The sequence below is a fragment of the Tachysurus fulvidraco genome, chromosome 3 (assembly GCF_022655615.1).
Source record: "Tachysurus fulvidraco isolate hzauxx_2018 chromosome 3, HZAU_PFXX_2.0, whole genome shotgun sequence".
NCBI lineage: Eukaryota > Metazoa > Chordata > Actinopteri > Siluriformes > Bagridae > Tachysurus > Tachysurus fulvidraco.
Window position 1 is genome coordinate 9,000,088 of NC_062520.1, and position 17,461 is coordinate 9,017,548.

Here is a 17,461-nt window from a genome sequence, read left to right on the forward strand (position 1 = left end):
GATCAAACCCAGGACCTCTGAGGTTGTACAGCACCATGCTGCTTAATGTTATTATTATTATTACTGTTATTATTATTATTATTATTATTATTAATCTAGCCATGGGGGTCACAGTCCAGTGACTTCTGTGCTGGTCCCAAGACCAGATAAATAGAGAGGGTTGCGTCAGGAAGGGCATCCGGCATAAAACATTGCCAAATTTAACCATGCAAATCGTCAGTATGAATTTCATACCGGATCGGTCGAGGCCTGGGTTAACAATGACTGCCGTCGGTGCCGTTGACCTACAGGGCGCCAGTTGCAATTGGGCTACTGTTGGTTGAAGAATAGAGGAGGGAGGTTAGTGCACAGATGTAATTAATGTGGATATGAAGCTAGTGGGTGAAAGGATGCAGAAGATATTATTATATTAATAATAATAATAATTTTATTGACGACAGCTGCAGTGAAAAGTAGAATATAAGAAACTATATATAGTTTCTTAGAATTTAAAGTCACCTTTAATGGCAGTGTGCACTCACTCGAGCTATCATGAACATGAAGCTTGGGCAAAACCTTACATTTTAATTAGGGACCAGGAAATAGTGCAGAATCTTGAATATTATCAAAAAAATATTTTTTTAATTCTAAAACATTCTCATAATGTCCAAATTAAATAAAAAAAAAAAAAAAAAAAATCCAGCTTTCCAATATGGTGTCAGGCTTGTGAACTCCACTCTAAATCCAGTAGGAGGCGCCGTTCTGACTGCTTCAGTCCTCACTTCTGTGAGTGACTCTCTCTCTCTCTTTCTCTGTCTCTCTCTCTCTCGCTCTTTCTCTCTGGGGCACTGGATCAGCACACACATTTATGTCGAGTTGTGGATGAGTGTGAACAGTGTTACATCTATAGGAGTGTGATTTGGTATCAGTGGACTAATCAGACCTCAGTGTGAACACTGATGTGAAGAAGCTCAGCTCGACTCGACTCGGCTGGTCGGAGAGCAGAGAGATTTCAGCCTGCGTTACATTCACAGTCCGCAAAAACGGAGAGGAATCGCGTATGAGGCCTCGAAAGTGAAGAGTACAGTACATTTTAGAGGTGAAGTGCTTTTGTCACTTCTGTCTGATTTTATACTTTTATTTTTAGTTGTTTTCTCTAATTTATATTGTTTTCTTTTGGTTGACCGTCATTAAGAAAGCGCGCGCGCGCGTGTGTGTGTGTGTGTGTGTGTGTGTGTGCGTGCGTGTGTGTTTGTTTAAAGCTTTTTGAGGACTTAATGTAACAATGATATCTGACAGGCTTCACTTGACAAACAGGAAACTGTTTGTTGATGTATTTTTTGTTTTGTTAATTTTTTTTATTATAATATTTTTTTTCTATTCAAACTAATCCGGGCAAATTGGTTACTTTTGGTTAAGATGAACGCATAATGAACTGCCTATGTCAGTGGTAGGTCCTCATAATAGCAAGCCAATACTACTGTGTGTGTGTGTGTGTGTGTCTGTGTGTGTGTCTGTGTGTGTGTGTGTCTGTCTGTCTGTCTAAAGCATTATTATGGAGACCAAATGTCCCATAAAGATATCTGGCAGGTTTGACTTGTGGGGACTTTGTGTGTGTGTTCGTTGATGTATTCTTTGTTTATTTGTTGTTTTTTGATCAAAAACTAAAAAAGGCAAGTTGGTTACTTCTGATGAAGATGTATGCCTAGTATTAATGAACTGCATATGTCAGGGGTAGGTCCTCACAGTGGTCGCAAGCCGCTACTACTGTGCGTTTGTGTATGTGTGCGTGTGTGCGTGTGTGTGTTACTTTTAGAACCCGGCTAGTAAGGAACAGAGATGGTAGCATTTACAACACTCGAATACTGTGGTATGGATATAAAAAGCTAGGAGGAAAAAAACTCCATGTCCAAACCTTCTCTAGTTTCAGGGAGAAAAAATAACAGGTCTTCTTTCCTGTGTGTTTCTCTAAATGTAGGCAAGTTAGAGCCGTGGTTGTCAACATGGGGGACTGTGATTTCAATTTAGTTACACTGGGGTAAAAAATAACCCACAATGTCAAAGTTATTATATTTATGATTGAGTTCTTACAGTTATTGGCCCGTATGGCTGCTCACTTGAATCAAATGGGTTTAAATGGGTGCCAAACCTTGATAACTTGTACCTAATGTATTCTGTCACTGGAAAGTTTATAAATAAAAAGCACTATGTCTGTAATACATAGACAGACTGTTATTGTACACATTTATATAATAAGCCTCATATTTAAGCAGTTAAATTGATAAAATATTTGTGGATGGTGTATGTGTAATCTTATTTTATAGTTAAAGCTCTCCTGTCTAAATAAAAAAGAAAACCCATCTGCACCAGTCAAACATGAATTATGTTGTAACTGCATAGTAAGATTGTTTAAACAATTTTGTACTGAAGCTCCAAAAAGTCATCCACATTACATAACCGATGAAGCCCACCACATTATTGGTGATATGTATGAAACATTAGCACAGATTTTGGTGATTTGTTTTAAATATTGGCATGTTAGAGGGAAAAAGAATGAAACAGACTGTAGCATGGCATTGGAGTAATGTAAGTGATCATTGAGTTGTCTCTCTGTGTTTATGGCGATTCTGAAAGTAAGATTGTTATCCATTTCTGTTTACAGGGAACACACATGAAAAAGAAACTAGGATTCAAAACATAAACACTGTCCGCTTGTTTGTTGCATGACTGAATAGGTTAAATTAACTTTTGACAGTGTTAAGTCTGAAATAACAATGTGGACACTAGGTATTGCTGTAGCATTGCCTCATAAACTTCACTCAGAGTAATACATTTAGTGTGCTTGACATAAAAAACTTTAAATCATTTTCCAATGAGTTGAGTTTGAGGTGTTTAGAAGATTTTGGCCTTAAGGCCATTGTCAGGCTCAATTTCACTAATTAGGTCTTCATTGTATGAACTGAAGCTTCTAAGAGCTTGGTAATGATCACTCACTCACTCATTTTCTACCGCTTATCTGAACTACCTTGGGTCACGGGGAGCCTGTGCCTATCTCAGGCGTCATCGGGCATCAAGGCAGGATACATTTTGGATGGAGTGCCAACCCATCGCAGGGTATACACACACATACACACACACACACACACACACACACACACACACACACACACACACACATTGACAATAACTATACATATTAAACAAAACTGAAAGAAAACTGACAACAGAGTGCTACATAATGCCATAATTAATAAATGTATATTAATCATATTAATTTACAGGTAACAGTAATGTCAAGAAATCTATATTAAGGAAACTAAAATATTTTGCTTCACTTACATTTGCCAGCTGAATTACTAATTGAAAGAGGTTAGAAAGTTGCTATAATCAAATAAACAATACTCCTTATGTTCAAATGACTTTAAATACAAATACACTACTCTTTATAACTCTATGACTATAAATTTGAATACAATACTCTCTATTTATTTGGCGGAAAATTGTTATCACTTCAGGATTTTCCTGTCATTATGCAGCATAGACTCGCTAGGCAGCAAAGCATCCCGTAAAGTTGTATTAAAATGTGACAATGAAATGTTCTTGTATGAATTGCAGTAATGTTTCTATATTATATCAGATATTTTTGAGAGTCAAATTATCAAAAGTATCAGTGTGGTATCATGCTGCTCAATCATTCAGCACAAACTGTTTTCTCAGAACAGTGCAGACTGTATGAAAATCTCCTTTGAAACTGCAGACACAGATCTGATAAGAATACACAAGTTCTGTGGGCTTCTGTGGTGGTTCAAGTGTTTAACATGACCTAAATTAACTCTCATTGGACAAGAGGCTTTTAACAGTTTTGTCCCACCCAGAGGCTGGGGTGAATAGTTTAAATTTGACAGTGTGTTATTTGCTTGTACCACCTGGACTCCTGATTTCTCCAGAAGAAATTGGAAATCTCTGGGAAATCTCTCAAAGGGGCTAGAATCTTGCAACCAACAAGAAGTCACTACTTGTGAATACTACACAAGTAGTTTTGATTGTTTTTTTTTTTTTTATCATTATACAGCATAATACTGTAAATAAGTTAACAAACATAAATGTACATTTGATTTTTTTTGTGTGTTTAGCTATTGGTCTAGATGTCTAGCTGTTGTATTCTGTTTTTTCCCTTTTCACCCGTTTTGCTAGATAAGCAAAAATTCATAGAAATTTGTTGAGCTTATTTTGAAAATGATGCTCTCACTTCTGAGGAAAGATTGAAAGATCAAACAGAACATACACACAAATGTGTAAAAAGAATATATACATAATTACAGAGGTCATTGAAGATCTCAGAGAGGAATAACTTTAATGCAGCATAGCAGCCACAAAATACATGAAGCCCTTAGGGTTCAACAGATCAGACTGTATCAGCTGAGACATTTTATACTGTTTTTTAGACCAGTTGTCTTACTCTGCTGTGAATGTAAATAAAAGCTAACACTTAAAGAGATAATTTTATGATATCACATTGTTTATGAGATTTCAGGTGTGACAACCCAAATGGTGTGGTGATATGACTGTCTAGATAGATGTTAGATAGATGCTAATTGTAGTTCAGGATGTTCCACTGACTCTCTCATGCTATAATTAATTGAACGTCACTTCAGGTGGTATAACTAATATATTCCTGAGACCAAGAAATTCCTTGTACTGGAATCTGCTAAGAATATCTTGTAATATCTTATATATACACACACACATATATGTTTAACAGGCTGGTAGTGACCACTGTTTACTTAAATGGAGCTAGGAAAAACTTACATTAGCAAATCTAGCTATCTAGAAGGGTTGATGTTAAGGTTGTTGAAGAAATCCTGACGCCATGGCCATTGTATTATTTTGTTCTTCCTGAATTAAATGTAAGACTGCTGAATTAAAGTATACACACAAAATAGTGATTTTTTTTAGCTCCATCTATGTTTTCTTATAAAGAAACATAGTTTATGGTTGGAGTATTAAAAAAAACATTCAGTAAGCTTCATAGCCAAATTATTTCCTAAATGGCATTGATCCAAGGATGCAGTAGGGGTAGAGATTCAGGGACAGGAACTTGAATTAGGAAATGAGCAGTTATCAAGCACCATTTTAGCCTTGAGTATGATGTCTGGATGTCCTCGGTGGCCTTCATAGCAGCTGATGGAGTTCACTTTAATCTGGTCGTGACAGTAAATACAGAGGGGGTGGGGTGGAGAGGGAGGTCTGGAGATGGTGGGCAGTGCTAGTGCAGATCCATATTTTTAATCAAGAGAGTGTGTAGCCTCTGTGGTATACATAATTGTAGGAAAGTGTGTGTGTGTGTGTGAGTGTGTGTGTGTGTGTGTGTGTGTGTGTGTGTGTGTGTCTTGTGTTTGCCAGCTCACCGATTGAAACTCCAGCTGCTGCACAGAAGCCTGATGTTTAGAGTTATTTTCATGGGGACATCTGCTTGCACACAAGTGTTATTTTTTTTGTTTGTTTGTGTGTGTGTGTGTGTGTGTGTGTGTGTGTGTGTGTGTGTGTGTGTGTGTGTGTGCGCGCGTGCGTGCGTGCATGTGTGTGTTTACAAATTTGCTTGTGTTTGTTCTTTGTCAGTAACTTGTTGGTGTTAAAAGCTACAGGTGTTACTAGTTTTAAAAGATGTCACTGGTTTGCTTGTGTTTGAAGCCAATCTCAGGGCATTCAATGGGTCTTTTAGGCTTATAAATATGTGAGACTGAGAAATGTAAGTTCTGTTCAGTTTATGCAGGTGTGGAATCTACTTCACGGCTTGTGAGTTGAGGGTCTTGATCAATGAGACTATAGTGAGATTCAAGTCATAATTTGCCAGTCTTTAGCATATAACCGTAACCTTCCTCCCAGGCTAAGATGAAAAGCAATGATAGATGATTATCTCCAGGATTATTCCAATTAACGTTATTGCCAGTCCACACTCACCAGCCAAACCTTCTATGTGGCATGATAGCTATCAACCTGCTTTGTTTTCATTAGGGTTTAAACCTCAGCCTTCCACACAATACTATGTGATTTTTATAAATAAGCAACAATTCATTATATCTGACAATATGACTGATTCTACGACGATACGATTTAGTAGTCTCTGATTTATATGTGGCCAACACACATACACACACACACACACATACACAGGTAGCTAGAATTGGATATACTGATTCATACAGTGAGGTCCATGAGATTATAGAATTCCTATTATGGTTTTAAGAACCTATGCTTTGATTAGCAAGAGAAATAAATACAGATTTATCTGTTAAACTTCTGATTTGCCACAGAGGTCATGCAGTCTTGATCATCGAGTGTAGACTTGTGCACCATTTAGGAGTCCAAATATAGACCCGACTCTGTTGTGAAATTTGTAAGTTGTGAAACAATGCAAAAGAGTTTTACAGGAACTTTTGAACTCAGCTTTCTACCAAGTTCAGTGATGTTGCATAAATGAGAAATAATTCCTGTTTTATGCCACAGTTCACAGCAGCAACTACAAGCAAAACATGCTCATTTGGGCATCTAAGTATGGAGTTTCTTATAAATGTCTTTTTTAGTCAGCGCATTTCCACTGAATTGGATACTACTGTTATAGTCAGGAGAACAGAAACTGTGTTTCAAAGATAACCAAATCCTCGAATCTGTTTTTCAATGTAAATCCAGATTTAAGCTTTATTCAGAAACGAATCTAGGTTTACTTTTGACATGTTGAGAGAAATGTCTGATTCCACAATAATGCTTTGTAATGATGGATGTACGAATTGATGTGAATTAAATGTATATAAAAATATATAATATAAAAATACAGTATAGATACACTCACAAATGTTCAGGTGAAAGTTTTGTCGAGGTTCTGTGCTAGATATAATCACCATATAAACATAATAAAATGAACATATTTTGCTTGGTACATGATAGTTAAATAATATTCCAAAAATAGACTGAGCTGTTTGTCTATGTTTAAAACCACTGAGTCAGAGTGTCCATTTTATAATAATTAATGGTGCTTGCAAAGCAACATTCTTGTTATTGTGCCGGACAAAACTTAACTTGTCCCGCAGCTTTTGTCCTAGACCCATGAATAAGGTGTCAAATTGATCGGCTCATTGAGGAGAGGTGTACTATGACTTTTATAATCGATCGGAATTCCGGAATTCCTGGTACGGAAGCTCAAATGGGCTTTTTTCCCATAGACTTCCATTATAAATTTTGGAGGTTTATAACTCGTCAAGTTTTCGAGCGATTTACACCAAACTCGACCAGCTCCTTTAGGACCTTACTCTGGTTTTATTTTTTATTTTTGAAAACTTTTTAAGTTTTATTTCAGTAGCAACTTTTGTCCAAAAGTCAAGACAAGACTATTGGCACCACACCGGGTATTCACGAGATGTCACGTGTAACCCCGCCCCAAAATAAGCAAAATCAAAAAGTTAGCACAACATGGACATGTAATATATCAAAACACTCAGCCCGATGAGGGGAACTTGCCACGTGCAAGCACCATTCACATTTTCTTCAGGAAATGTACATTCTAGTTCTGTTTCTAATTTAAAAACATTTAAAACCTTTCGAGCCAGCTGACGCCGGCTGCAAAGTCTTTTAGTCTGGAACGATCTTAATTTTTGTGGTTCTGGTTTGTTTTTCTGCTTTCTTGCTTGAATTATGATGTACTTCTTTTGGAATACGTTTGTAAACAACATTCTCTGGAAGTTCTGGAAACACTTAAAGATATTCAACTCAGTATGCTTGCATCGTGTAGTATTGTTTACAACAAACCTTAATAGTTCTGGTTTTTTCTTTGCGTCTCTGACCAACATTATAAGTTGAAACAGTTTCTAAGAATACTGATGTTTTGGTAAATTTTCTTAAATTTTTATACATTTTGTCATTTTTGCTAGCCAATAGAATGGTTTCAGCAAAAATACTAATATTACAAAATCTCCTTTTGCTGCTCACCCTAGCTGTTTTATCTCTACAGATACCACAAAAATAGACTGAGCAAACATTGCTTAGTAAGTTTACCAAAGTTTACCAATGATATTTAGGAAGCTTTCTACCCATACACGAGTGAAAATATCCCGGAAATGGATATTTTCACAGGGGCTGTGTTATCCCAGATTTCCTCTTCTACTTCTCACACTGAAATGAAGCTTCAGAAAAATTCGTGGGAAAAAAATACTGCATTCTACACACATGCAGAAAAGACCAGTCACTGTGTTGTTCACAATGTGGCTTGTGTTCGCGCAGGCCAGAAGCACATCCCAAATGGAACAGCATAAAATTGGTTTGTATTGGTCTGGCATGTGGTCAGTGCTCTGTTGTCCACATTCATATTTGAAATGCTGCCCTCACCCAAATACCATGCATAGCAAGGTTTCGATGCAGCGAGTAACAGAGACCTTGTTGTTTACTGTAATCTCCATAAAAACATGCTATATAAACACTGTATCTATCCTAGTGTGCTAATTAAATAACTATAAAATGTGCTGCACTACTTTAATGAAGGCCTAAAATGTATCTGTGTCTTTTGGTCTGAAACAGCTGAGACTTATTATCATTACAGCAGGCAGGTTTGTGTGACTTTCGTCTAAACACGATTGGCTGAAGGGTGTCTTAAATGAGCTCCTCATGGGCCCAGGGAAGAAGGATAGATGGGACTAATTTCCACAAAAGCTTAGCACTTATTAAACAAACCAGTTACGAACACAAACTAGAGGATCAAAATGTACTTATTTGTTAAAAGAGACTTGTATTTATATTTTTTAGCATTCATTTTTTGGCATCAAACCAATTAAAGAACATTATAATAGTCATTTAGAGTCTTGCTTAGGACTCGTATTAAATTAACATGCAGAATAATGTTCAGTGTTATTTGTTGCATTAAACAAAAACCCTGACAAGTGCTACTTTGACAAAACCTTTAAAGTATTCTGTTATTCCTTTTAGCAGTTACCAGTCAGTGCACCAACCCGTTCTTTTGATAGAACAATTGAATTAAAAGTCATTTCAATTCATTTGTTTCATTTCCTGCCTTACATACAGCTCTTAGATGAGTGAAGATATGGCTAAGTTTTAGATGACCTCACAGTTTCAATGTTTCACTTAAATCACTTCGAAACATATTATTTACAGCATGCTTGGTTCTCATGCCATGTTAAATTTCCTCTCAAAGTGTGGGGGATATCTCTTTCCATGTCCTCTCCTGTCTGCAGCGGTATAAATCAGTGAACCAGCATTATAAAAGGGACGGATGGGTGTGTAGCTGTGTCTTTCGTATTTTTCCAGACCGTAAATCTAAAAGCCACCTTACACAGCTACATTCACATATCAGATTTATTCAGATCTAGATTCTAATCACAAACACCCCTTTACCATGTTTTCTTTTTTATTTGTTGTCTAGCAGTATCATCAATCCAAATGGTTAGATGGTTATAGATGGTGGAGGAGAAAAGGGCTGCATTTTAAATTAACATTCAGCCCTGAACCTCACAGAGAAGAGCTCTGGCTGTTAGTCAGCATGTGAGTTGCTCTCATCTGTGAACCAGCGAAAAAAGTCAACTCAGCAGTGTCAGAGCTACAGCACATATCCATGATTACACAGTCTGTTCTGAACAAGGGAGAAGGCCGGCTTGCATTTTTTTAAAGATAATTTTGTTAATGATTAAATGAGCCATAAATAAATTTTTCCCATGTGTTTCTATTTTGCTATATGATAAAGAGAGTATTCATTCATTCATTTATTTGTTCACATTAAGATAAATCAAACAAGCTTTATTCTGGCCATAGTTATGAGCTATGATAATGATGAGTTATGATAGTTATGTGAGCTGAGAAATTAATCCTTTGATTGTCAACACACATTTTTTTCTGACATTCTGAGTGAAGGTTCAATAGTGAACAGTAGGGTGACTAAATGTCTGTTTAATGCACACTTCACTAGTAGTACTCTGTGTTGCACACAGTTGGAATATACTGTACCACTAGTAATAAATTGTGTTGCTTGTGCACTTGTGCGCATCCTTGTAATCTGCCAGTAGGTGAATCAAGTCATCAGTTCCATACATTAATCGTATTTGTGCTGATTTTGCCCACGCTATGCTTGTAGATTCTTTTGATAATAAAACAGATTGTTAATTCATGTTACATGAATTCATGTAACTAATATGGTAATGTGTTAAGCTAATGTGGTAGCTCAATGGTTTAGGCATTGGACTATTGATCAGAAGGTTGTGAGTTTCAATACCAAGTTGCCACTGCTGGCTCCCTGAGCAAGGCAGTTACCTCTCAATTGTACAAAAAATAATGAGAAAATGTAAGTCGCTCTGGATAAGGACATGTGCCAAAAATGTAATTCCCTTTTAACAGACCAGCTGGATTTTCTCTGTCTCCGGATTTATTTAAACACATGATGGTCTTTTGTCTGCTGCTTAGCTCTACATAAAGTATTTACAATGGCTTTCAAGCAGCTGTTAGTTTAGGTAGTGTTTATTCCTGTCCTGGTAACCCCTTACCTAGGTCAGGTCTTGGTTTAAACCTTTCACTCTACAAACCACTGTTTCCAATGTATACAGAGAGATGATGTATATTATGAAAAAAAATATGATGTATTTTTTTTAATAATATTACACAGGTGATCATGTATTGACCAACTATGGATTATCACTGATGTTGTTAAAATAATTAGTTAATTATTGCAGGCCGATTGACTGGCCGTTTGACTCTTTTCAGATTAGTCACGCATACAGGAGCTAGGGGTGTGCAGAAACAAAGACATGACATGTGGCTTGTATTTGAGTATCCAACTCTTTTTAAATTTGATTATTCTTATTCTCATTCCTGAAAAGTCACATATTAGAAAGGCACATCATGGAAACAGATGCTCTGAAGGAGTTAGAGAGAGGAAAGACTGTATTTTGAGTCTCTGGATGTTTTTTTTTTTTTTTTTTGGTTTTTCTTTTTTTCATGGACATTGTACCAAACTCCCCCAGTTTAAAGTGAGTTTTATGTCATGCTTGTGTTGGCCCTCTGTTCAAGCTAGAGGATGAACAGGGTGTTTGTGTAGCTTATCTGGTTCTTCTTTCTCAGTCTCTGTGTCAGAGAGGTTACTGCTTAAACAGTGTTTAATTTTCTCCTGAATAGAAGGGTTTGATTTCAGTGTCCTTGAGTAAAAAGGCTGCCTTTTCCTGTTCTTTCCCCTTTTTTTTTCTTCTGTTCCTTCTTTCCATACTGTGCAGTCTTTCCTCAGGCTGAGCATCTGGCCCTCATCTCTGCTTATTCCATGACGCTGTCCAAGTTAATTACTGTAGATTTGGATATGGACTGTGCTGCTGAGTAAGGGGAAATCTCAATGCTGTCTTGTCACTGTAATAAAGTATAATCTTAAGGGCTTAATTTCTTCTTTTTATTATTTAAACCCATCTCATTGGTTCTGTTTTAGAGAATAATTGTTAGTGATCTCAATTACTGAATTCTTCCTAGAGATTACACATTAAAATGTGATGGTAATTGCTTCTTTTTAAAGGGTAAAGATTCTTACTTTAGGTCAAAAGACTAAATAAAATTAGAAGCTGCATGCAATGTCCAAGTTTCTGTAATAATGTTGTTACTTAATCTTAATGAAATGGATTGACTTTAACCCAAACGTTTTAAAGATCAAATACTATAGAATTAGAAAATGGAAGTTGGACACAAAATGGAACTAGACAGAACGTGGGTTAGGGTTAAGTTGTTATATGAAGAAATTATTAAGAATTCGTTTTCACAGCCCTGTAAAGTCGATACTAACACTGTCTCACTGTAAGACAAATTTAGGCTTTCTTTAACATATAGTTTTACATTAGTGACGTGACTTACAGCTAAGTACGGTGACCATAATGCTTTACCAAACAAGTCTTTAATTTGTCAGTCATAAACCTGCAAACCTCCACACATTCAAAAACATTTAGTATTAAACTAAAAATTCTTTTTTAAAGTTTTTTAATTTTTCCTAAAGAATAAAAATATATTCGTTACAATTTTATAATCATGTAGGTTACATTTTAAAGTAGAAATGACACTAAGCATAGACATTCCAAAAAATGTTTGCATTTTGTTGTATAAATGTTTTTAGCCATGCCAGGCTCAGAAAGACTCTTGACTATTATGCATTTTATACCTTGTTGATGGATAGCTGGATAGATAAACGATGTTCTCAGGGGAGAATTTCCACCGCATTCTTTCCTCTCTCCAGCTGCTAAGCCACACAAAAACCTTTTTTTTCCTAAAATTGTTGCTCTCCTGGTGTTTTACAGGCATAGCTGACATTAAAGCACTTAATTCAGAACCCCAGAGTTGGTGGGTTTTAGGGTCGGTCTTAATAAACTGATGTTTACATGGCTATGTTCAGCTGTGGAGTTAACAGACATGACCTGCTTTTCGGGGTAAAAACAGTCAATAGAAGTTAAAGGTTGTTAGTTTAGCTTATCACTATACAAAATTCTGTTTTGTTCTGTATTGTTTAGAATATTTCCACAATAGTTCCCCAATATTAATATATTAATTTATAAAGTGTACTTCTAGTGCATGTTTGTTTCCTGCAGATAATTAATGAAAATTCAGCCTGCATGATACAGAAATTACAGAATGATCAAATTGTTATCAGCAATACTGTGTTTCATTAAGGACGAAGGACAAATTTGAAATGCAGTCATGGGGATATATTTTATATTTACTGGGATAAAACAGTGTTACAGTGTATTTTTGAAAGCTGATGAGAATAGCAACAGGGTAATGTCCTTTTACAGCAATGCTATAGAGACCTGAGCTAATCTGGTCTTACTGACCGACACACTGTCTGCCCTTGGTGTGCAATGGTCTCTGAGCAATGGATCAACCTAAGACTCAAATAAATATATAAATATACACACAGACATACAAATTAAATAATACATGTTTTATTAGTATATGGTTCTGAACTCCATGCTAGAAGTAGCAAATGAACTCATGCTAGTGGCTAATGATTATTATTATAATTGCGTTTAATGAGTTATGTGTAGTTTTGAATGCCAAACTATGTTAAATTGGGAAACAACACCTCGATCGACACTTCTGTTTACTCACATTATGTGTCATTTTGAGAGATTTGTGTCTACTGTATGTATGTGTATCTTCTAGCCTGTTTTAGCTATAGAATGCCAACACAAGATAGCCGCTAAAATGGGTTCTTGGTCTATTTTTCTATACTTTATGCATTTAAAACATGTTTAAATCAGGTGAAAGGGAGTTGTGTGAAATATTTTACATATTTTAACTAGCTCACTAGCTAAACACTAATGGGTTTGTTTTTGTCTTGATTTTGTGCTCTGTTTTAGCCAACATGTTCATGGCTAACAATGCTTGTCCATGCAATGAATCTGAAGGGACAAGGATAACAAAAAGATAAAGCTTATCCTCAGACTCTCAAATAATTAGGCCACATCCCAAACCACATTGTTCCCTACTTTATTGTATATTAGTATGCCAGTGGTGTCCGTGTTATTCGGTGCATAAAATTGAATTAATCCACAGGCTTTAGATTAATCAGAGCAACACAGTACTGAAATACATTTCCACAAGAAGCTCACAATAGCATTCATTTCCCTCAGCTTCAGCTAATTTTTGTCAACAGTGAAACACAGTTGTTTTGCCTGTGAGCTTGTAAAAAAGACACCCTCTGTAGCAGCAATGCTGAAAACAGTAACTCGCTTGTCCATGATTGCGGTGAGTAAAATTCCTCCAGAGCTGCCTCACCTCTACCCATTGAGTGTTAATGTGAACCACATGTGTTGTGTTCAGTAGGGGAGGAGTGTTTCCAGTCTGACCCCACACACTCCTCCCAGACTCTGAGCTCCTGCTCTTCACTCAGCCCTAACTGCCATGTTTTGCTTTGTTCCAGCTTCATGCCTTCTAATTTACGGTAGCACAGGCATGCTTTTTTGTTTACACTCCATATTAATATAAATATGGATTTCTGCTCTTGTTAAATGGTGAGAGTTCAAAGAGAGTTTCAGTGGTTTTAGTGGTAAAATGCTGTGCTGATGGAGTTCATATTTTCTGAAAGTTTTTTTTCAAATTTCCGTTGCTGAATATTGAGTAAGGTTAGATGTGTGAAAAGTATAAAGTTGCCCTGTTATGGAAGAGTGAGATTCAGTATTACACATATTACAGTATTACACGTATATTATCACGTATATGTATAATACGTCAACAAAATTATTGTTAACAGTTTATTACCTAGAAAGCTAAATTGTACTGAGGTTAAAATTTGTAAAGTCTATTCAGTACAACATTGCCTGGGCTTTTTTCAGTTATCAAATGTGGAGTTTCAGTGAGTGTGTACTCACATTCTGAAATGCTTTTCTTTTACATTTACAGCATTTAGCAGACGCCCTTATCCAGAGCGACTTACATTTTATCTTATTTTTACACAACTGAGCAATTGACGGTTAAGGGCCTTGCTCAGGGGCCCAACAGTGGCAGTTTAGTGGATGTTAGAATCGAACCTTCCGATTGGTAGTCCAACACCTTACCACCATGATTACAAAGAATGGTTATTTGAGTTAAAGGTAGGCTGCACCAATCTGTATAATAGCTAATGACTGCTGTGTGTATGTGTGAAAATCATAGAAGATTATTAGCTTCTAAAATACTCAAACCAGCCTGTATAACACCAATTAACCACGGTCAAATTCACAGAAATCTCAATTGATTTTCCTCATTCTGATGTGTGATGTAAACAAGATCTGAAACTGTTTGCTTGTATTTGCATGACTTCATGTAGACAGATGTCTAAGCAAAGTGTTTTCTGAGGCTTCTGGAGGGGAAACCAGTGTAATATATATATAACTTATATCTAAGAAGCCTAAAACAGCAAATGAATCAGCCTGAGTCATCGCTGTGTCCCGTATGCAGCAGAAATCGATAATCCTTTACCTGAAAGCAGAGCCAATTGTGTATTAAACTCTCAGCCTGTCTGACTGCCAGCGCCATCTGAGAGATGGCTGCTGAGCAGAATTCGTGTAGGGGGAGGACATAATGGTAAGCAGATGTCCCTGATCCACATATGTCTAAATTATTTATGGCACAGGAACATGTTCCTATGTCCAGTTAAGTGTTTTGAGGTCAGGACAGGACTAATAGGATTTTCTACTGTACATTACACATTGCATGCTAAAATGAAACTTAAGGCACTTGACTTTGGCACATTTCTAGCAGTGTTTCACACACATCAGAAGTGTAGGGCCAATAGATATGAGTAATGTTATGAAGAGTAGAAATGGGTGTAGGTGTTTTATATATAAAGATCATAGTTGTTCCAACCACATTTTTAGAGCGTAAAACAACCCACGAACAATTAGCAAGAAAAGAGAAGCTTCATCAGCTTTGTCTGTTCTTTTTTGGTATCCGTCATGTCTGCTCTGATCTGCTCACTTCTCTCCTCTCCCTCTTCAATACCTTTTTATAACCAAAGTGTGAAGGGTTTCTAAAATGGGACACATATACCGGAGTGGCCATCTATACTGATTGGGGCCCCACGTGTAACCTGTATATAAGAAAAATCATATAATTGTATATTAATTCAACAATACTGCTATATAACAAATTGTATTATAAAAAATACAATAATTGATAAAAAGTTTGCAATGACAGACAAGACACATAGCAAAATATTTTTAGGTTGCTCAGGAACATATTTGTCAATTTAGAAGATTATCATATATTAGTTGGTAGAATAAAATTAGTGTAAAATTTCCACTGACTTTTAGAATTCTGTGAAGTTGAAACCCTGTTGGAAAAAAGAAATGCAATAAAATTTGGCATTCATTTAAGCTGAGGATTTGTGCTGAGGATTTGATTTTCAAGAACTTCTAAGTACTGTATTGTATATGTCCTTGACATAATTGATTATTGATAATTGATCAACAAAAATTTATTTGTTTATTTTTTTAATAAGAGAATATGTTTAAAACATTGAATTATTGATATGATGTGAGTGAAATAAAGAGTTATTGGGAATTAATCAACTTAGATGTTCAAGCAGGGATACATTTATTCCCCTAAATTCACATACTATACAAATAAAACTTGGTTAAATTAAATTATCAGTAATGCTACTATACAAAAGCTTTTGGCTCTTAATATTTTTATCAGTGGCAGTGATTTTTAGAATTTAATATTTTTGACATGCTTTTAACTACAATAGATGTACTGTAGAATCATAGCATTTCACCAACATAAGTGGCTCTTGTAAAGAACCATTTGACAGAAAGCAGCATTGTTTATGGTGTGTCAGGTGTGTAAAAGATTAGACAAAGTGCATGTGAATTTGAGCCAATTACCATTTCAGGCTTCTCTGTACCACAGACCCTGTAGTTTTTTGTGTTCTGTGTTGAGCACTTTTTTCAACATAAAGGATGTGCAACCATTTTGTCCTAAAATTTTGATTGGTTTAATTCAGAATGTGTAAAGGTCATGTGATGGTAGTGTGATTTCAGATATTTAAAGCAGGTTTGAATTTTGTAAACATAACAGAATTGCTGTTTTGCAATAAACAGCAATTAGTTTTCTGTGTAGTTTTCAGAATGTTATATCATTCTGTATTAAGTCACATGCTTATGTAATCTGTGGTGAAAAAATCTGCAAAACAGAAAACTTCAGCCACATAACGTTGTCGCAGTAACACGTCTTTTATGCCATAGTGACATGTCTGTGCTAAAAAAGAGTGAACTATTTTAGGCTAAGGAAAGAACTGCAAGCTCTTGGCTGAAATGCAGTGTAAAAAAGGAAGCAGTGAAACCAGTACTGGTTCCTGTGAAACTGGTTCCTGTGAAATAGAAAAGCAACACTGCTAGGTGGAGGTTTCAAAGAGTGACTTATATTTATTACACTGTTTAACTCACATCTGACCTGGAAGCAAAGTGTCATGTGGTTTGTGGAGAAGCTATTTATGATATGTTCTCATACAGATTATTATCTGTGAATTAGATAACTTATGCACACTACAGTTCAATGATGCCGTTAGTTCAAAGATTTGATGTTCAAGATTTTCAAAATGTAAGTTTGCTTGCATTTCATTGTTACTTTTGTTTAGTGAGTGAGCCTGCAGTGAACAACTCATTTCAATTCTGTTCTAAACACTGCACATAAATTACACTTCTACTGTCAATTGAGACCTGTGATCACATTGTAACAATGTAAAGAGTCAAGGGGAAAACCGGACTTAGTTCTGGTTTGAGTCTTGGGTCAGAGTTCTTCACTTGTACACAATTAACAGATGGAAACTTGTAGGTGTGGTCTTTTTAAAACATCAGTTGTTTCATAGCTCTGTTTGATAATAGCAATGCCATGAGCCCACTTGTCCTCCCATTTTGCATGGAAACTCTGAGTTAATAATATTGTAAATAGCTATGGTTCTTGCTGTTGTTATGGTAGATTGGTT

At 36.1% G+C, this 17,461-nt stretch overlaps 1 protein-coding gene across 2 annotated transcripts in view; it reads left to right on the forward strand.

Moving 5' to 3' along the window:
• The first annotated feature begins 765 nt into the window (after nucleotides 1–765).
• itgb1a (integrin, beta 1a) overlaps nucleotides 766–17,461 on the forward strand; it is a 33,565-nt gene continuing 16,869 nt past the window's right edge. The window contains exon 1 of one of the 2 annotated variants that reach the window (XM_047811468.1): nucleotides 766–1,078. The gene's annotated coding sequence lies outside the window, so the exon portion shown is untranslated. The remainder of the gene's footprint in view (nucleotides 1,079–17,461) is intronic. The other variant, XM_047811469.1, reaches the window with a different exon arrangement.